The 22,775-nt window shown below is 26.7% G+C and overlaps 2 long non-coding RNA genes across 2 annotated transcripts; one reads left to right on the plus strand and one right to left on the minus strand.

The window, feature by feature from the left end:
- Positions 1-6,089: 6,089 nt before the first annotated feature.
- On the minus strand, positions 6,090-10,356 carry LOC136088788 (uncharacterized). Its single transcript, XR_010642482.1, has 4 exons — positions 10,193-10,356; positions 8,465-9,915; positions 7,190-8,386; positions 6,090-6,311 (listed from the first exon to the last, which is right to left on the minus strand). It is a non-coding gene; the product is annotated as an uncharacterized LOC136088788 (long non-coding RNA).
- Positions 10,357-18,799: 8,443 nt separating this feature from the next.
- Positions 18,800-20,802, plus strand: LOC136088789 (uncharacterized). Its single transcript, XR_010642483.1, has 5 exons — positions 18,800-19,036; positions 19,714-19,775; positions 19,900-20,065; positions 20,186-20,358; positions 20,435-20,802. It is a non-coding gene; the product is annotated as an uncharacterized LOC136088789 (long non-coding RNA).
- The last annotated feature ends 1,973 nt before the right edge of the window (positions 20,803-22,775 follow it).

Consider the following 22,775-nt stretch of genomic DNA (forward strand, 5'->3'; position numbering starts at 1 on the left):
CCAAAAAGCTCAAAAAGTAGCCTTAAATAGATTTTTTAATGCACCATTTTTATCAATTTTTTGTCACAATTTATCAGCAAATATATAAAATGACGAAAAAAAAATTTGATTGGCTCTCTCTTTCACATTTCAATTTGAAAAACCTCAAGTGATTACTTGTAAGATTAATTTGGACATTGCGGAGGTAGAATTCCAAATATGGCAACACCAACTCATCTCAAAAATTATCACGCTACAAATAATACCACCTAAACTTCTCTCACCAGAAAGACAATGATATCTCTACGACAGCATCCGAATTTTTGTCCCAAAACGCAGAAAAAATTTGTCCAAAGCCACAAGTTGACAGAATAACGTTTGTCCAGGTTTTTTATTTTTTTAATCTACCATCATTACGAGAATTTAAATACGTATATATCTGACTTAATATTTAGGCTTTGAACAATGAAAACATCATTAATTATCTTAAATTATTTTTTATTTCTAGGTCAGAACAGCAAATGTTCGCAAAACAGTTCAAGAAACGTTTGGCAATCTAGATTTTTTGATGGGTTTGCCTCCGGTTAAAACAAAGCCGTCCACATGTTCTTATTGCAAACAAGTTGAACATATAAATAAAATGCTAAAAGCAGTTCCAGTTTGCCCCAAACGAAAAGCAGATACAACATTTTTTTATTTAAATAAGAGTTGGTACCTTTTGATTTTTCAGTTATGTTTCTATTTTTTTATTTTTAAAGAGTTACTGAAATTTATTTGATGTGAAAATTTGTACCCGTAATCTAAACTGTATTATGCATTTAAAAACAGAAAATAACCACTAACTTCTTCATCAAACTGAATTTATAACACTTTTAAATTATGCAAACTTTCAACTTTAATTTTCTCAAAAACGCTATTCCGGCCGTTGTCCCGCACAAACAGCTATAACTTGGTCAAAAATAAAGATATTAAGTTAAATCATTTTTCTTTTTGATCATTTTTCATTCTATTATACTGTAGTGCTAATAACTCCATTTCTAAAACTCGGTCCCTTATCCTGTGAGGTGCCTCAAATATAAATTAGAGACAAATACAATTTTGTATCACTAAATATCCAAAAAAAGTAATTGAAATAAGTTGTTTAATATTCATATATATATGTATATATATACTATAAAAACTGGATCACAAATTGATATAATACGAAAAAACATAATTAGAGTTATAAAAACGATCGGTTTTAAAATAGAGATCGAAACAAACCTACCCGTAGTCAACTTCTTAGATGTATCCTTTAACTTAGAAAAAAGCTCCTACCAACCTTCCAAAAAACCAAATGAATATCTTCGTTACATCCACTCTGATTTTAACCACCCTCCCCAAATAATACAGCAAACTCCCATCTCTATCAACAATAGTTTATCACAAAATTCCTCGAATGAAAAAACATTTAATTTATCTATACCAGAATACAAAGATGAACTAAGAAGAAATGGCTTCACTAATTTTAATTTAAAGTATAACCCCTAAACAAGAGTAAAAAAGACAAGAAAAAGAAATATAATATGGTTTAACCCCCCTTACAGTAAAAGCGTCTCTACCAATGTCGGACATATCTTCCTAAACTTAATCGACAAACACTTTTTAACATCCCACCCCCTAAGTAAACTATTCAATCGAAACACCGTCAAATTGAGTTACAAGCTGCACCGAAAATATCGAAAGTATAATAAAAAGCCACAACAAAAATATTAGTTCAGAAAAATCAAAAGAATACCCACCCTGCAATTGCATAAAGAAAGAAAACTGCCCTATAATAGGAAAATGTAGAGCCTTTAATGTTATTTATAAATGTATAGTATCCCCCCCTAACACTCTAGAAAAAGTATATATTGGCCTAGCAGAAGATGAATGGAAGAAAAGATGGGCTAACCACAAATACTCATTCACAAATAAAAAGATGAAAAATTCAACCACCCTTTCAAAGTATATATGGCAGATAAAAGAAAACTTAAAAATAACACCAAAATTAACTTGGTCAATAATTAAACAAGTCCCCGCCTACAGCAACGTAACAAAAAAATGCTTGCTTTGCCTTCATGAAAAATTTTGCATAATACAAAGGTACGCAAAAATTATTACGTCACGAAAACAAGTTATTGCTTGACAACCACGAGCCCAAAGAATAAAAAACCAAAGCTCGCAAATAGTTATAGTTTTATAATTGTTTTTGAACGCCACGATGCTTATTGAGTATATTTTTTAACGAAAAAAACAATGTATTTTTTACCTGATGATTGCTAAACGCATGAAACTTTTAGTAGTAAAAATCATGTAGTTATTTTTATTTAATCTCGTCAAAAAATCAATTATATAGCTCTGATATCATTTATTGAGCACTCTTGCTGAATATATGCTCACAACAAAATTAAACTTACTTATTCATATATATATATATATATATATATATATATATATATATATATATATTATATATATATATATATATATATATATATATATATATATATATATATATATATATATGTATCTATATATATATATATATATATATATATATATATATATATATATATATATATATATATATATATATATATATATATATATATATATATATATATATATATATATATATATATATATACATACATACATATACATATATTCAAATTTTTCTGATAGCTAAACATTATTTGCAAAGTAATTTGTTTTATCACATAAGCATTGTTTGTAGTCTTTTTTTATACAAACAACAATTTATACAGACTTTGGTGTCACTTTCAGACATGATCAAAACAAAACTGTCTTCTTTAAAATCAATTAAATTAAGGGCAAACAATAAAAGTAATGAAGGAAAAATTTGCAAAACATCAACCATATATTGTAAACAGGATAACATCAAGTTCTTGCGCAATAACTAAATAGTGCATTGACAAATCAACTTGTTCTAATTCTTATAAGCAATTTATTGTAAACTTGCATAATGATAACACTAAAAACCAAGTTCGAAAAAGATCCCAAAAGTTGAATTGGAATTAGGAAAAGATTTTATTTTATGGATGCAAAAATATACAATAAACTTCCAACTTCAATTCGATCAATTGAAAACTACTGTTAGTGTAAAAAACTCACTAAAACTTATTAGTAAATATCAATTTTAATTCATTTTTAATACTTTCTTTTTATAATGTGCATTTCTAATATTGATTATTTTAGTACTTCTATCAAGGTTTTTAACTTTCTTAAATGAATTTATTTTTCGATATTTTACTTTTTTGTTGTTTTTATTTTAAATTGTTTGTTGATTTTATCAGGATGTTTATTGAGAGCAGTGTTTAATTTTGATAAGCCTATCCTGTATAAATATTTATGAATATCAACAATATTATTATACACATCCAGAACTTAAATGATCACACTGTACTGTTTTTCCAAAAACTCACTATCTTGTACATTAGAAAACTTCTAAACTCCACCTTTATTTATCACCATCTATTACATGCTTTTCGCAAAGTACTTTTATCCCAGCCTTCATGTAATAAGATCAGTTGCTTAGTATCAGCTACTACTAAATTATTCTACAATAACTCATTTCCATTGGACTTGTCTGTGGTTCCCTTATTTTGATCTAAGTTACATTCAAAGTTGCATTATGTAAATTAATAAATAATTTTGAATCAAACTACATAATTATATACCAGACATTTTACTCGTATCAGCTTGTTGTCTTAAATATATTTGTAACACTACTTAGTAGTATTATAAATACATATATATATATATATATATATATATATATATATATATATATATATATATATATATATATATATATATATATATATATATATATATATATATATATATATATATATATATATATATACAGTGGCAGATCCAGCATTTTTTGATCTTTGAGATAGCTAACTCCAAACATTTACATGTTTATACGTATGTCAAATAATGAGGGTTTGCAAAAAATTGCGATGATTGGAGGCTGGGAACAAAAAAGCCCCCAAATTTTTGCAACACCTGCCCCAAACGTGAGAGCAACAAGTTGATGAAATATTTTTTGTATTATTCTCAACTAGACTTATATTCATCGACAATTTTTAAGTTTCATGGTATTATCCCTCAGCGTTCAAAAGTTATGACCATATAAAGTTCAAAACCCCCTCAATTTGAGGGGGATGTAATTTTTATATGGTAATAATTTTTGAACGTTGAAAGATAATACTATGAAACTTAATAATTATCGATGAATATAAGTCTAGTTGAGAATAATACAAAAAATATTTCATCAACTTGTTGCTCTCACGTTTGGGGCAGATGTAGCAAAATTTTTGGGGTTTTTTTGTTCCCAGCCTCCAATCATTGCAATTTTTTGCAAACACTCATTATTTGACATAAGTATAAACATGTAAATGTTTGGAGTTAGCTCCATGTCTGGAAGTTAGCTCAAAGATCAAAAAATGCTGGATCCGCCACTGATATATATATATATATATATATATATATATATATATATATATATATATATATATATATATATATATATATATATATATATATATATATATATATATATATATATATATATATATATATTATATATATATATATATATATATATATATATATATATATATATTTTCAAGAAGTAAAAATTAAAATTAACTCCAAAAAACATAAAAAAAATATCCAAAATATAATAAACTAAATTCTAAAAAATAATTAAACGAATTCTGTAATTTTGCTGTTATCTAATTAAACAGCAACACAACAGAAAGATTGATTATGTTGTACAGTAACGTAGTAAAAAGAACATAACATATATAACTACGTAAATTAAGTATGATACAAAAAAATTAAAAACATTTAGAAGCTTAAATTAAAAATAATATATTAAAGAGTGAAAAAATTGCATAATAATTCGTTTAAATTTTTTAAAAGTCAATGTAAATTTAAAAAGTTATTAGTGTTTTAGTGTCTTAAAAAACGCCTATTATTGGTTCCAATTTTACATTAAATTGTGTGATCAAATTTTTTTATTATAACAAAAAATAACCGTAACTTATTTATATCTTCACATAACTGAATTTTTTTTTTGATTTTGAAAAAATAAATCATGACTGCATTACTTTATTAAACTAAATTTGCAAATATATAAACAACACAATCACTGTAATACTTGACAATAAACACCATCACTGTAATACTGGATAATAAAACTTATGCGACGTTTTAATTACTATCGCACACTTTTAAAAACATTTCATTAAAATTACCGTTTAAAAATTAATTTTCTTATAAGTTATATGCAACCTGAAGAAATTTTTATTGCTTAAACTTAATATTAATGGAAAACTTTGTATATTTATTTATCAAATATTAAGACCAATATTTCACACTCGTGATTAAGTTTCACGTGGATAATATTCATTTGGCAGCGACTTACTTTGCGTAAAAAAATTTTGATATTGCATACTGTATAAATATTGTAATATTTTCATAAAACCCTCATTCTTTTAACAAGATATCTAACGTTTCTTAAACGTAAAATAAATAAACTTTCGTTCACATAAACTGTAAATGGTGGCCGTTTAGTGGGAGTTTAACTGATTTAGCTAGATCTCTCTATCTACCTATGTATGTATGTATGTATGTATGTATGTATGTATGTATGTATGTATGTATGTATGTATGTATGTATGTATGTATGTATGTATGTATGTATGTATATATATATATATATATATATATATATATATATATATATATATATATATACATACATATACATACAATTTATTTAATTCTAAATATATTAAGTTCGTTTTAGATCAATTTTATGTCATACTAAAAACTTTGTAACCTGAACAACGGCACACTTCGCATTAAGGACAGGGGGAAAATTCCTGATATGCCTAGAAAAAGGAAAAAAAAAGACTCTTAAGGGTTAGGACTTTACTTGAAATTATTTTAACCGTTAATATACAGTTTTGTCTTATTATCGTCAGTTGTTAAAGAATATGAAATTTGGGATTAAGTTGAGGGGAAAAATCGTGGAAAAAAAATAAGACTAATTTTGTGAAAAATAATAACAATATTTAAATTTGTGAAGATTGTCTATTAAAAAAAGTAATAAAAATATTTAAAAAAAAAAACATTTTTAGGTATCTGAAGATGCTAAAACATTCAGTCTCATATCTAAAATAATGTTTATATCTAAAATAATGTAATAAGATTGTATTTTCATTTCTTTTATGCTCCGATCGTTGAACACCAGCTTGATCTGTTTTTTTATCCTGAAAAATATAAAACTTTTTATATAAACAATGAGTGCTGTGAATGTTCACACTACTATACAAATTAAATATTATATATAAAAACCATGATCGTTTGAGTATAGAAAAAAAGCTTATATAAAACAAGGAGCATTTTCTAATTGTCTTAACTTCTAAACCCTATTAAACCCTTTTAGAGCTTACTTTGAGATCTGTTCTAAAATTTTTGTCAAAAAAGATATTAAAAAAACTTAATAATTTTTTAGAACGAGATTGAGGCACGTTTTTATTTTAGGGGATAGTTAACAAATTAGGTAATCCATTATTAGCTCCCCCCCCCCCCACACCACCCTGTAATCAAGCAAAAATATTTAGTAGACTACACAACCCACCACCCTCTTTCCCCAAACAATAAAAGATTTATTTCATAACTAACTTACTCTAACAATTTTAGCATTAAATAACTTGTAAATTTTAGATTTTGAATAACTAGAAAAACAAAAAAAAACCTTTTACACTTATACTTGTTGATGTAATTATACCAAGCCCCCCTTCCATCCCCTCTTTCCCCAAAAAACTCCCATAACTTTCACTATAAACAGGGATATTATTACATGTACCCCATCCCTATCCTTTATTATATAATATGTGAATCATCCTTTAGCTACATCCCCTGTAGTTTTTTCAGAAGGTAAGATATTATCTCACTTATTTCAGACAGCTAATCGCATCTCTGTAATTTTTTCAAAAGAAAAGATAAGATATTACTATTTATTACAACTTATGCCTCTTATCTTACTTTGATCTTACAGGGGAAAGCGACTAACAAAAATTAACAAAAGTATAAGTATTAAACAACAAAAGAAAAAAAAAGAATGTTATTTAAAAAATAATTTTACCTAGCAGTCAATTAGTTAGCAAATATCAAATCTTTACTAAGGAGATCTACAACTAAATCAAATTTCGAAATGTCAAAATCTTCTGCCAGATTATAATCAGCTTCACTAGATCAGTAAGCAATGACATACAAAGGGTTATTTTTTCTTTTAATTTTTTCAATTTTTCTGTTGTAAATAGTTGCCTGACATCACTCCATCATCACTCCAAGTGTGAAAAATCTTTCGACCAATTACTTTACCTTCTAAAATATCTAGAATATCTTGTTTCGTCAATGGATCAAGCTCAGGAAATTCTACACTTAGATTTTGTCTAGTTAGATTTTTTCACTTTTTTCTCTAATTTTTTTCTATCTGAAATTTGTTTTTTACTTATGTATTGGTTTGCCGTATTTATCATTTCTTTTCGCAATTCTAAGTACTGACTACAAGTTTTGCTGTCTTTTCTTTCTTCCATATGAAATTGCAAAATTTATAATTAGTTCCTGTTCAGTTTCATTGCATAAATCAATAAAAGCAAGAACATTGTTTTTTTGTGCTCGTATTCGAGATGACAAATAGCACGAAGTAGCATTAGGGAAACATTTTTTAGCAGCACTAAAGGTGCCCATCACCTCCTTTGCATCAATGTTATTCACTCTAGCAGATCTTGTTTCAATCAAAAGATCTTTTGTTATTTCCATTTTGAAATAACGTTTATATTGTCTGTGAAGAACATCTACACAACAAGTTAGACATGCAGACATTTGTCTACAGGACATTTCTTCATTTAATGTTTTTTTTCTTAATTAAAGAAGCATGCTATTATTTGGAAATTCTTCTCCAAAAAAGTCATTTCCACAAGTTAACAAATCTAATGGGACTATAGTATTTTTTTTAAAACATTAATAACAGTTTGAGCTATATTAATTCCATATAGATGATGAACTTGATTTTCTACTGAGGTATAAAATTTCTTTATCCAAGGACCAGTGAATAGTTTACCCAAAATTCTGAGAACTTGAAGTTCTGATAAGGCAATGTCAGTTGAGAAATCTTTCCGAAGACTTGTTTGCAAGCCACCACATTTAACTGTACCAGTGGCTAAAAACTTTTTAAAAGTTTCATGATATGCAAAATAAACTCCAGCCAAGTGAAATAAAATATGCAGATGATTTCCACGATATCTTGAAATCAAACCACGAGAAAAACCTTCAGATTCTAAAAATGAAGAAAAGCCTTTGGGATCACCTTTTCCATTTATAAATCTCATCTTGTTTATTTGTAAAATAATTTTACCTGCAAGACAATCATTTCCAAAAAGTTTTCCAGAAGCACTTTCTAATTTTTTTTAATGTTAAACAACACATAGTGGAAATAGTTTCTAAAGGATGTAGATGACAATTAAGCTCATTTTATGATTTATCCCATGATTTATTCAACAATTCAACAGTTACATGATTTACTTTTACTCTATCGTCATTGTATTAACAATATTGCTTATCATTGCTTTACGAGTTTCTTGATAGTTTGCACTGTTAAACTCTGATAAAACAAGAGCGAGATGACCCACCGTATTAATTATATATTGATGGTATAAACAGCCATAACAAAACACTCATATTGTGTAGTAAAATGAACAGAATTATTATGGATATCCTCTTGTGTGGTGGAATCAAAGCCAAGTGTAACATTTTTATTAGATAATTTTTCTGATACTTGATAATCAGTTATTATTCCCAACTCCCTTACCATTAATTCAACTGTACTGCGACAAGGCACTGATTCAAACTTAAAACCAAATCTTTGAGAAAAGTTTTCCAAGATAATTGGAATGTCTTTTTTTGGCACTTGATTAACAATTGCATCATAAACAAACAGCCTTAATTTGAATGTGTATGATTTATGATCTATTTTTGAACATTGGGGAGAAGTTTTTTTTTCACATAAATTTTCTTCAAGAGTTGAATTATTTACTTGCAATGCAGTTATATATATATTTTTTTTTCTTGAAGTTGTCGATGCAATTGTTTAACATTTTGAAGCTCAGAGTTAATTTCTATTTGAAAATGTTTTGCTCGTTTTGCTTCATTTTTTAAATACTTGCATTTTTTTCTTAACATTTTAATGATTTTTCTCAACCGTTATTCTGGATCATACATATGTTTTTTAAGCTTGAGTATCTGTACTTCTTTTCGCTTCAGCTTTTGGTTTAGAACTCACATATGCTTTTGTTTTTGTAACAGAATTTTTAGGCTATTTATACCTTCAGTATTTTTTTTGTTCATAAAAACTCTATCACTGATGGCTTTATGCAACCTTAATCTAAGAGATGCATACGATGCACAATTAGTGGTAGAAGGTTTAATATTTACAGGAACAAGGGAACAGTTTATTTTATTATTAGACTGTTTGATATCTGGTTTAATTTCAAAAGGCTCATGACAAAGAGATTTATAGTGCTGAAATCTAATAACAGTTGATACGTTTTTGAATTTCTTAAAGTTGTTAATTACTTTTCTAACTCAGTGTTTGTAAACGAAGTTGATACTTTTCTTCAGTGCTTTAAATGTTTTAATTAAATTGGACCCATTTGAATAATTAGTGAACATAACATGACCCTTTAGTACTAAAATTCCAAAAGCTAATGGAATGTTTGCTGAAAAATTATCATTAATGTACTGCTGGCCTACCCCACATTTCTTGATAGGATGATTTGGTATAGACATTCTTTTAGTTAGCAGTTATGCCTATGATTTTGAATAAAAATAAAAATATAACAAATCTTTAACACTAGTTTGGTTACTAAACAAAATTCGCAATAAAAATTTTTAATAGCTTATTTAATTATGGCTGTCAAAAACATAAAATGTTCTAATCTAGGGGGGAAAAAAAAAGAAGTCAGGGGAAGATCCTACAAACTTGAAATATTTTAAGAGCATAGATAATTGATTTTTGTAAATGGCCATAGTAGTTTAATAAAGGTCACCGCTCATATTTTTGTTAAATTTAAATATCATAGCTTACCTTAAATCTCAGACCAGCACAAATAAGAATGAGATGGAGAATAAAATTAAACTGTAGCACTAAATAAAAGTATAATTCTTTCTTAAACAAAACAATAAGCAAAATACGATTTTTATACCAACTGAAGCGAGTAAAAATGATGAAGAACTTATAATTTTTTAAAACGAGTAGGTACAATCGGCGGGGCGGGGCGGATCAGCGGGGCGGATCATTCAAGTAACACGGCACTTTTGATAGTTAGATTTCTGCAATCGAATTCAACCTTAGCAAACATAATGTTAAATTTTTTTTTAAAGAAATGACTACTCCAGTTTTGACAGGTTGCTTAAATCATCTTAAGATAGATTTTATTGCAAATCTTATTGCCAAGAGCAATAATGAAGATAGACCGACTACTCTCAATAATCCTAAGGCAGGCGAAGTTTATGTCATACAAGTGAATCATGGTAAAGGTTAGGCAGCAGTATTTTAGTATACTTTTATAGTATTTGTATTTTGTAAATATATTTGTATACTAAAATAGCATAATGTAGTATATAGCATAGCTATTGGGTTATACTAGTGAAAATCAATTACTATGCCTTAAGTAAAGTTAGATTTTACTTAAAACACATTTAAAGTAATTATACTTGTAATCTACAATGTAGACCTACATGTAGCCTACAAGGCTGTATATATTTTTATTTTTTAAATATTTTTAAAGTAATATCCAACTTTACTTAGGCATTGTTTATCCTTTACTTAAGGCTATGCTACAGTATAGCAAGATATCTTGTTGATAAATTTGAATGGACATCTAAATGTCATTTAATATTATGTTGAATATTTTCAAGATATCATTTAATATGCAATATATTTTTGAAGGTAAAAATTGTCTTTCCTATTAAAATTTATTTGAAGATTTATTTATTATTGTGAAATGGCTCCATAGCAAACTTACATGCCTATGTCTTTTTTATATTATGCTACGTATAACATAATATTAAAAAAGTCTGCAGATTTTTAAATGACCTTTATACATGCTATTTAAAAGTATCTTTGTTATGATTTTTAAATGTGAGCACCAATGTACTTTAATTGTACTTGCTTAAAAACAATTATTAGTAGTAGTATATAAAATTTAGCTATGTGTTAACAGCGAATGAATTAGAAACTCACTTTGATAACTCACTTTTGATAATGTAGGTATATACTAATAAAAATAATAAAAGTTTAAATAAAAACTACTTAGAAGACTTAAGACTTAGAAGGCTTAAAAGACCAAAAGTAATTTTTGTTTAAATTTTTTATGCTTTTCGTGTTAAAAAATTTCATTACTATTAAAACTTATTAAGTTAATTTTTTTAATACTAAATATTTGTCTAATTTGATCTTGAAACTGTTTACATTTGTTGACTTGTGGCAATGTTGGGGTGTTAGCCAGGAATATATTTTATAATAAACAAGAATATATCTATAGTCCTGGTTCGGAGCCCTCGTGTAACCTACATCAAGGGCTAAAATGGGTGAGACATATTTTCAAAGTTATAATTTTTTTAAGCTTTTATAAAAAAGTTTTTTATAAACTTATGATTTTTCAATTAAAATAAAATTTTTTTTATAAACTTATGATTTTTCAATTAAAATAAAATAATAATATTTTTTTCTTTTTTTTGAGAAAGAATCATCTCTAATTCAGATAAGACTAAATTTTTTCAGCAAATCCTTTCACAAAAATCTAGATCTTCCTACATTTATGAACAGTAATGTACGTAATGAGTCATCTACCCTTTATCTTCTAGGATCAGATCTTACTTTTGATCTTTGTATCTCTTTATCATGCTTGCTACTTTATTACTCCTGATTCTATTCTTTATCTCTATAAATCTCTTTTAATTAGAGTACCAAAAAAAGCATAGAACTTACATCCATGAGGACCACAAATGTATTATTAATTAGTATAATTACCCGACAAAAAATTTATAACATTATAGCAATAACATTGTTGATTTAACAATAAACACTGAGTAATTGCTACCTAGGTAGCAATAAATTTGTGTTTATTGTTGATAATAAAGTTAGATTAAGGTATTAGTTAACTTTATTATTAATCTTAATTAATTAATATATTGTCAATATTGTTATTTAATTTATTTTAAATATTATTGCACGTATGTTCAACATAAATATTATTTGTTAGTATGTTATGGTTCTAACTTTATTATCAATCTAAATTTATTACTATATCAATCTTAATCGTTCTACTAATACATCAAACTTTGCCATTTTTAAATTGATCAATTTGCTTGCTTAATCGTTTATCTTAAAATAAATATGTTTTATGACAAATGCCCTCATGTTACTATGTAACTTAACATGAGTAAGATGAGAGCATTTCGTGCAACATAATATTGTTACGCGGGCAATATTGTAGCATGAAGGCAATGTTCGTAACACCAGAGCTTGGCAATTTCTTAAAAAGAGGGCACCCAGGATTACTACTACTGCTGCTACTACTACTACTACTACTACTACTACTACTACTACTACTACTACTACTACTACTACTACTACTACTACTACTATAACCGTTGTGGATGAGCCCTCGCGTTGCGAAATTTGAATTAGAGACAAGAGGTGCGTAAAAACGATATTTTAGACAATATTTTTTTGTAAATGCTGCAAAAATAAATCTATTTTTATTTCAAATAATTTTTTCAACTTGAATTATTGGTCCGTTCGTAAAAAATAGCTTTTTTATACATGTTTTTTCTACTTGTGCAGCATGAGGGCCAAACACTATTCCCCTTTCTATGACTTAATTTCGCTAACAAACACTAATTGTTTCTTAAAACCAAGTAAATTCCCCCTGAAAATACCATAGTTCCACTAGTTTTTATATTTTTGTCTTAAAATTTTTTTCTACTACTCGTATTTCCTCCCCCTCCCTCCCTCCCCCCATCCCCCCATCCCCTGCGTATTAACCTGAGTAAAGTTACTGAAATGTGTTTAATCGGGTAGGTTTTGTAAAAACCTTTCAATAGTGTATGAACAAACAGAGAAATTGATGTTCTTTCTGTTTCTGCATTTACGCGCACAAGTAGTTGAATTTTTTAATGAAGTTTTCAAATTCTGTTTTATTACTAGATAAATTAACTTAGGTTTTTTTTAATTATTGAATTTTACTTAACACAATTATTTACCTAAATTTTTGCATTAGGTAGCATGGGGGCGCACATTTTTTGCAATGCTCATAAATAAAATTTTTTGACATATTCTTGTTTTTAAGTCTGAAGTGACTATTTTTAACATATCGAACAACCATATTTAGCTATAATTAATTCTCATATTAACTAAAAGTTGTCTTTAAATTTATTAGACACTTTTTTTTGTTTGAAATAAGTCTATAAACGAAATAGTTTAAAAGCATCGGTGCTCAATGGCCAAACATCATTATCATCACCACCGTCATTTATCGGCTGCAAACAGAGTGAGTTTAAAGTCGGCAACAACTTTTTTAATACTTTCTGTGCTTGATCAGACTTGCCTGACTTTGCGACGTACCTGATCTCTTTTGCTGTTGGTGGCGTTTTACTGTTTATCACTTTGCAGATTATATTGGAGATAAAATGTTTTCGGTTTACCTAACAACTTGACTCTATGACGGTTTTCTGGAGTCCACATTAAAATACATTTAAAACTATTCATATATACATAAATACATACATATATATACACATATATATATATATATATATATATATATATATATATATATATATATATATATATGTATATATATATATATAAATTAGTAAAAAACACTTATCTAACTTTATCTTCAACATTAAGTTTCACCATTGCTGGATCATCAGAAGAGAACTCTTCCTGATGATCCAGCCTTTTATCTTCCTGAAACTTAAAGTAGAAGATAAAAGGTAGATAAGTGTTATTTACTAATTTATTATTGCTCTGTTCTATAGGAAGACTCTAAGACTTAAGAGCACTCCATTTGTAAAATACACTAACATAATTTACATATATATATATATATATATATATATATATATATATATATATATATATATATATATATATATATATATATATATATATATATATATATATATATATTCCAAAGCATTCTAAAAAATTATAAAACATTAGAATCTATTAGAAATAACTTTGGATAATATTGAAACATTTATTAATGTTTAATATATCAAACTACTTAATAATAATTGGATTTATTAAACATTAGATTTGATTATAAAACAGCAAAATGAAGTACTATAAGTTAGAAATCAAAAATTAGAAAAGTAGAAAACAATAAGTTAGAAATCAAAACCATAAATAATTATAATTGATACGTTATCATAATCAAATTTTGTGTGTAGATTCACACTGTAATTTGATTAATATAAAACATCAATTATAATTATTCATGGCTTTTATACCATAACATTTAATAGGTATGCCAGAATTTTTTGTCTTACGAGTATTGTTTGATTTTATCATACGAGTAAAAAAATATACATTAATATATGTTTTTTATCATGCAAGTATTATTTGCATTTTTCATACCAGTATTGTTCCCTATATATATATATATATTTAATATATTTATATATATATATTTTATATATATATATATATATATATATATATATATTTAACAGTTATTTAGTTTTGCTTTAGTCATCCGAAGCTGGTAGAAATATATTTTACTGGTTATATATTTTATCATGTCATGTATCTATTTTACAATCTACTTTTTATAATATTATTTTATAATATTATAATATTTATTTCTTTAGTTCTACCGCGTTCTTCTACCTTGCATCATTACTTTGGTTTAGTTTGCCAACTGATGAAGTATGGTTTAAATTTAGTAAATTATCAAGATTTGAAATTTACTTTATTGATCATATTCTAACAGTTTGTGACATGAAATCCAATTCAAAACAATTAAGATAAGAATAATTTTCTTGACGGGTAATATTTATAAAAGGTAAACTTTAATATTATTTCTATATGGTTTTAATACATTGCGTTTTTTTTTTTTTTTGTATTGTCAAGACACATTGTTGTTTTTTAGTATTACAATCATTAAAGTTTATAGAATTTGATACAAACAATCAAAATATTAGGCGGATCACTTCATAAAATTTGGTGGATCACTTAATATAAATTGGCGGATCGCGTTGTTTTTGGTAGAACAATTATTAAAACTTATAAAGTTTGATCCCAATAATCAAAATATTAGGCAGATCATTTAATATAAATGTGCGGATCGCTTGATATGATTGGTGGATCACGTTGGTTTTTGGTAGAAAAATCATTAAAACTTATAGAGTTTGATGTAAATAATCAAAATATTAGGCAGATCATTTAATTTAATTGTGCGGATATAAATTGAAGGGTCACTATGTTTTTTGAGTTCACAAAATTTATAAAATATAATAAAATTATAATAGGCAAAAATCTTCTAAATATTATATTTTTTAATGAAATTAAACTATATCTAAATTGTATTTTTTGTGTTTTTTTTATGAAATATGATTCGCTTAAGTAACGTTTAAATGATCCGCCCCGCCGTTTGTACCGTTTAAATGATCCGCTCCGCCCCGCCGTTTGTACCTACTCTTTTAAAACGCACGCAAAGTTTGTCACACAAATAAGGAGCCAAAATATCGCGGACGGCGGTATGTTTTTGTTTCGTACCTACATAAATATTGTGAAACTTTAATAACAACGTAGTTTATTTTCTATCAAAACTTAAGAAAATTAGGCTTTTGGTAAGAAAATCTGCAGATAAATTTAATATGTATATGATTTAAAGTTTATACACCCAAAGAACACAGATAGTTTAAAAGTATTGCTAGCGCAAACTGCAGATAGACTAAAATTGTTTTTCGCGGAGATTGCAGATAAACCAAAAATATTTTTCGCGGAGATTGGAGATAAAGTTTTTAAAGTTCGGGAGATATCGACTTATATACGACAAAATAAAATAAACCTGTTTATCCGTCTATTAAATAATAAAGTAACTTTTGAAATCATCAATTCTCAGCTTAACTATTGTTCATTAAAATATTCATTTTTAGATGATATAAAGGAATTATGAAAGATCCATAAAATAAAAATGAAAAATTTAATTCAGGATAAGAAGAAAGTGAAAATTAATATTTCAAAAAATATTTTCAAAAATACTCTTGAAGAAAACATTCCCAAGTGATCTACTTTATTCCCTCTTTATATATCTTATACTATTGTTATGTATTTTTTCCTTGTAAAAACATTTACAGAGGGTGTTTAATAAAATAATAATAATAATAAGATAGACCAAAAATATTTTTCGCGGAGATTGTAGATAGGACCGATTTAGCGCGGAGCCATCGATATATAAAATGCATGAAGAAATTTTTGTCCGATTTTTATTTGACAAAAAAAGTTTGTGAAGTAGTTCCAGTTTAAAAGGTGACAATCAAATCAAAAGAATTTAAGCTATCATTTGACAGTGAAGATGACGATTCCGAATGCGTTATTGATAGAAACGTAAGTTTAGATTTAAAAAAAGGAAATCAGTGGTTATATAAAATTGCCAGTGCATAAGCAAAATGTTTTGCAGATTTGGCATCAAAATCAACATGTGTTTCCAATATTGTATTGTATTTCAACAATGATTTTATATACTACCAGTGCACAAAGTGAGCGCCTTTTCTCTGATTTTTTTGCATTAAACAATTTGTATGCAAGGCGAAAGAGAATGACAACTGAAAGTGTTCAAATGCTGATGATTTTGTACGAAAACTTGGATTTTTTAAATTTAGTTTAAAGTTTTTAAAAGGAAATACGGAAGTATTTTCTTGTAATAAATAGCTTTTTAATTTATTTTATTGTCATTCTCTTAAATAAATATTCCTAAAATTAGTATTTGAATTCTTTTGTGTTTTAAACAATTAAAACTAGTTGCATCTTGAACAGTTATTTTAAGAAACAAATTATATCTTTTTATTTTTTACATCTTTATATTATATCCAACAAAGAATGGGGCGGGGCTAGTTAAACAATTTTTACTAAATTTAACAGATCTCCTGAGCTGTGCATAGTATTTACATGTGTAAAGTTACAGAAGGCATTCTTCTCCCTTTTTGCATAACGTCCATAAAGGACGTTATGCAAAAAGGGAGAAGAAGGAGATCGAGATAAAAGGGACACGGGGGAGGAAGATTTGTCAGAAAAAGACGTCACTTTATAGTTTAAAAAAAAAAAAAAATTTAATTTTAATAGCACGGAAAAAATGTAAACCTGTGTTTCTATGAAGTAACCTTTAAAGAATCGAGTAAAAGTTATCTTAGAGAGTAGAGTAAAAGCGGGTAGAATGAAAATGAGGATAGAATGAAATAGATGATAGAATGAAATAGAGGATAGAGTGAAATAGAGGATAAAATGAAATAGAGGATAGAACCCAGACGGCACAACTCGTTTAAAAGTTACGCGTGGTTTCTGTTGCGTGTTTAAAACTCCCGAAAACACTAAGAATAACACGTGTCAAGAATAGGGTTTTGATTCCGTGAAATTAACTACTATATTTTACCAAAAAACCAGTTTGGATATTAAGTTTTTAGTGATGGGTTTTCAGTTACAAAAATGGAGTATTAAATTATCAAAAGTTTTCGCAACGAATGTAAAACCATTACTAAAAGCACGCGGTTTTTCAAATTTATTGCATTTTTATTATTCGGAAGGTTTTAGAGTGTGTAACAAGAACTTTCAAGAAAACATTTGTCGAGAAAATTTATATGTTAAATAAATTCAGTTGTATATATATATATATATATATATATATATATATATATTTTATATATATATATATGTATATATATATATATATATATATATATATACATGCTAATTTAGCATGTATATATATATATATATATATATATATATATATAATATATATATATATATATATATATATATATATATATATATATATATATATATATATATATATATATATATATATATATATACACACACACACACACAAACACGCACACATATAAATTATACACGTGTGTATATATATCTGTATATATATATATACACATATATATACACATGTGTATATATATACATACACTTGTGTATCTATATAATTTATACAATGTATATTTTATATATGTATGTATAATACATATATAAAATATGTATGTGTTTATTTATGTATTCATATGTATATATGTATGTATGTATAAGTCTATATAATATGTATGTATGTATAAATATATATATATATATATATATATATATATATATATATACACATATATACATACATACATACATACATACACTTATAAATAAATATATATGTTATGTATACGTAATATGTACTCATATACACACATATGTGTGTGTATTTCGGCGTATGTATATTTGTGTGTATTTGTATCTGTATATGTGTGTGTATTTCTGCGATGAATATATATATATATATATATTACACTTTTTGTGTTAATAGTATTATTGTTTATACTATTAGTATTGTTATTATTTATATATGTTTGAAAAATACTAGTGTTGTTCCTATATAAAGGTGTGTGTACTAAATGCTATAGGATATCCTATTAATGATAATTATTTAACAAAAATGAAAAGAACAAGTTCAGCATAGTGGAAAGAATATATGAAAAAATATCGATCAGTTTTAGCTGGAAATTTATTTCCTGTATGTTTAAATTTGTCTTCGAGCTACAAGGCTGCACCAATATACTACCTATGCTTCATCAAATAAACTTTCTCTACCCATATTGACAGCAAAATCTAGTAATACTTTGTTGCAAAATACTGTCCGTAAGTAACTTTACTTATCTGTAAATCAATTGTTTATATTTGAAAATTATTATGTAAATGTTAAATTAATTTTTAATTGTTTGAGAAGATACAAAAATGAGTCAGCAGTATTAAAAATATAGCATGAGCCGAAGCCAGCAAGAAAATTTCTTGCATAGTCTATCTGATTGCAGAAATGATATTTTTTTTGCTGATAAAAGTAAGGGTCTATTATCAAGCAGACTATGGCTAGTGATATGCATTAGCACATATTGAACTTTTTTTGTTTTGTTTGTGTGTGTGTGTATATATATATATATATATATATATATATATATATATATATATATATATATATATATATATATATGTATATATATATATATATATATATAACATTTTTAAACCAGAATATGTGGGTTTTAATAAGCAACAAAACATAAATTGAAAAGATTCTACTATAAGTCTTCTACTTACTTATAATCTACTAAAATAATCTTACTAATTCTACTAAAAGTCAACTACTAAGTTTTTCACATGTTCAACGAAAAAGACAATGAGAAAAAATATTAATCGTGGTACAATTGTTAATGAAAATACTTGTATTAAAACTCTAGTTATTTATCTTTAACTTCAAAAAATTTTAAATGACACTAATATTTCTGGTAAATTTTGATTTTGCAAATTTTATCTTTTAGGAGTTTTACCGTTATCACATAATCTAGATGAAGAAAATATATTTATATTAATGTTGATTAAGGTAGGTGACTATTAATGAACAGGGGGCATGTGTGCATTTGGTTTTTTTAAATATTATGTATAACTTATATTTATATTTATTACCTATATTTGAGTGTATATTAGTCTAATTTATCTTAAAACAGGATATTTGCACTTTAACAAGCAACAAAACCTAAATGAGATGGTTTCGAATCAACCTTTAAAGATTTCTATATTTATAAGCAAAAATCAATTAAGAAAGGATTTACATCCTGGAACAAATGCTAATGAAAATACTTGTGAATACTCGGGCTTCTGGATCTTTCCAAAGTAATAACTTATTTGCATTTAATTTAAAAGTTTATAATATTTAAAAAGTACAATAGTATATTTGATGAATTATGTTTCTTAATGGGTTTCATAAATTCTTAAAGGGCGTCTCTTATTTAGGTTGAAGTTGGTGGCTCTAAAAAACAATTTGAAAAGAAGAATGAAGGGTCGATTCCATTTAAATGTACAGACACAAACAAGCGTGATTAATAAGGAAAAAATCAATTTTACTCTTCCATCGAATCATTACTCTTGTTTTTTCAAACAGCATTTTTTATAGTGCATTTATTTAGGTACAATACAAAACAATAGACTAAGATAATCATTTATTTTGTTATTTATTATAAAACTTGTTTTTTTTTTAAACAGATTAAGGCGAATCATCAAAAACCATTACCAATACAGATCGACCAAAAAATCAGACAAACGAAACTTCTCCCATGGATGATGCCATGTTTTAGCGTAAAATGATTGTGTCACACCATTACATAAAAAGAAATTTGGGCTACTGCAATAGTTTTTATATAAAGATTTGAATGAAATTAAATTTGAACAGGTTACCTCAATTGAGGAATTAGTAAAGTTCGAGACCCGATTATTAAGAAAAATTAAAAAGAACATTTGATGCTACTGGAATTGTTTGTAAAAATGCGAAAGCGTATTGTTATACGATTTTAGATTTTATAATGACGGAAGAGGCGATCAATCGAAATTAAATATTATGTATGGTAACCATGTGCCAAACGTCTTTTATTAGCTTATTTTTAATGATTTGGTTTTTTATTTCTTTGTTTATTTTATCTTTGTAGTATTATTGTAAAATAATTTACCTTAAAAAACAAAAATAAAACAACAAAATTGTCGTAAATATAATGTAGTATATATAAAAAAAGGTTTAAACGGTTTAAAGCTATAAACGTGTCTAACAAAACCTACGTATTTTTGGTTTATCATTAAACCGTGCTGAACAGCTGCTAGTTCAGGCATAAATTTGGAAAACTTATGCCTGAACTAACTTATGGCATTAAATAAAGTTTCCGTTTGGAAACTTTATTAAATGCCATAAGTCCGTTTTAGACGATAGAAAACACGAATTTAAAACCTCATAAAACACGAGTTTAAAACCTCAAATACACGTATTTAAAACATAAAAAAACTCGTGTTTGAAACCTTAGAAAACACGTGTAAAACTCCAGTTAAACTTCCCGTGAAATCCACGTGTTTTTGGTTTACGCCTGGATCGTAACAAACACGTGTTTAAACGGGTTTTAATTCCGAGATTAAAACCAGATGTGCCGTCAGGGAATGAAATAAAGGATAGAATGAAATAGTTATGACAATCTTTATCTATTATTTTCAAAATTAAATTTGTTATTTCCAGTAAAAAGTTATGGGTTAAAAATGGAAACTGATAACTATGTGGTCGATATTTATTCGCTTGGTAAGTAGGGCTTTTATTAAATAATTATGTCTAAAATAACCAATGAATTTTTATAAACTCTTTGTTCAACTTTTAAATTGATTATGCACAAAAACAAATAAAACACATACATTAAAGATCAAGCCACGCTTGCATTGACAAAAATAAAAAATGGCGAACCTTACACTTAACAAACCTGCTCAATCATTCAATTTAACAGTAACGACTCTTTATAGGCGTGGCAACAACATAGGTGAAACAATTGACAGTAGTTCAAACTCAAGATTGTCTTAGGCTATATATTATTTTTATATTAAAAAAAAACTTCTGTACACTAATAAGCGTTCATGAGGTGCAGCCGATGCCGTATACGCAACATCTCCGTCCGGATGAAAGATAAGCAATTCGTGCAGTAGCTCACCAGCCTGTAAGGTAGAGCGGGGCTAGTTAAGCAATTTTTACTAAATCTAAAACAGACCTCATAAGCAGTGCGTTAGATATACATAATTTTTTAACATTTGAAAAATAATTTAACCTGCAAAAGTTGAAAAAACGGCTAATTTTAATCTAAAGTCCGTTATATTAGTAAAATATCATCACTTAAGTGATGGCAGATAAAAAAATTTATGAACATCCAAAAGAATAATAGCAAAAAAACTTTTTATTTACTTTTTTGTCCAAAATAGAAAAAGTAACCGTATAACTTACTCAACTGCTTTCCAGCAATCTTTTGTTGTGCATTGTGTTAACAACCCGATTCTCTAACTTTCATCCATTAGATGTTTTGTCATGTGATACGTAGATTTTGAGATATTTTAAATGCCCTACTTGCAAATATGCTCAGCTAGCCTCGCTCTACCCTACTTTCCTGCCATTAAAAAAGTCCTGATAAATAGTTTAGTCAATTTGTTAAAAATTAGTTAATCAAATAACTATTTAAATAAATAAATCGAAATTTGGCTATCCAATTATTAGTACTCATATTTTAGCCGTTGATGGGCACTTGACAAATGTTACCTATCGGATTATACTCATTTGTATCGAAAACAATATCTTATTAATTTGCTTACCAGCTCATTTGTCACATAATCTGCAGAAACTAGATGTCGCTGTTTGTTGCCATGTCAAAAAATTTTGGCGCAAATTACTTCAAGAGTTTTATGTAGAGATAAAGTTCAGCAATTTTTTAAAGGAATATTTTAGTAAACTGCAAGCAAATTTTTTTAGCTCTGGTGAAGTTTTTACACCCAAGAAAATAGTCACTGGATTTCAAAATTCTGGTTTGTTTCC

This window comes from Hydra vulgaris, chromosome 12 (assembly GCF_038396675.1).
Source record: "Hydra vulgaris chromosome 12, alternate assembly HydraT2T_AEP".
NCBI classification, from domain to species: domain Eukaryota; kingdom Metazoa; phylum Cnidaria; class Hydrozoa; order Anthoathecata; family Hydridae; genus Hydra; species Hydra vulgaris.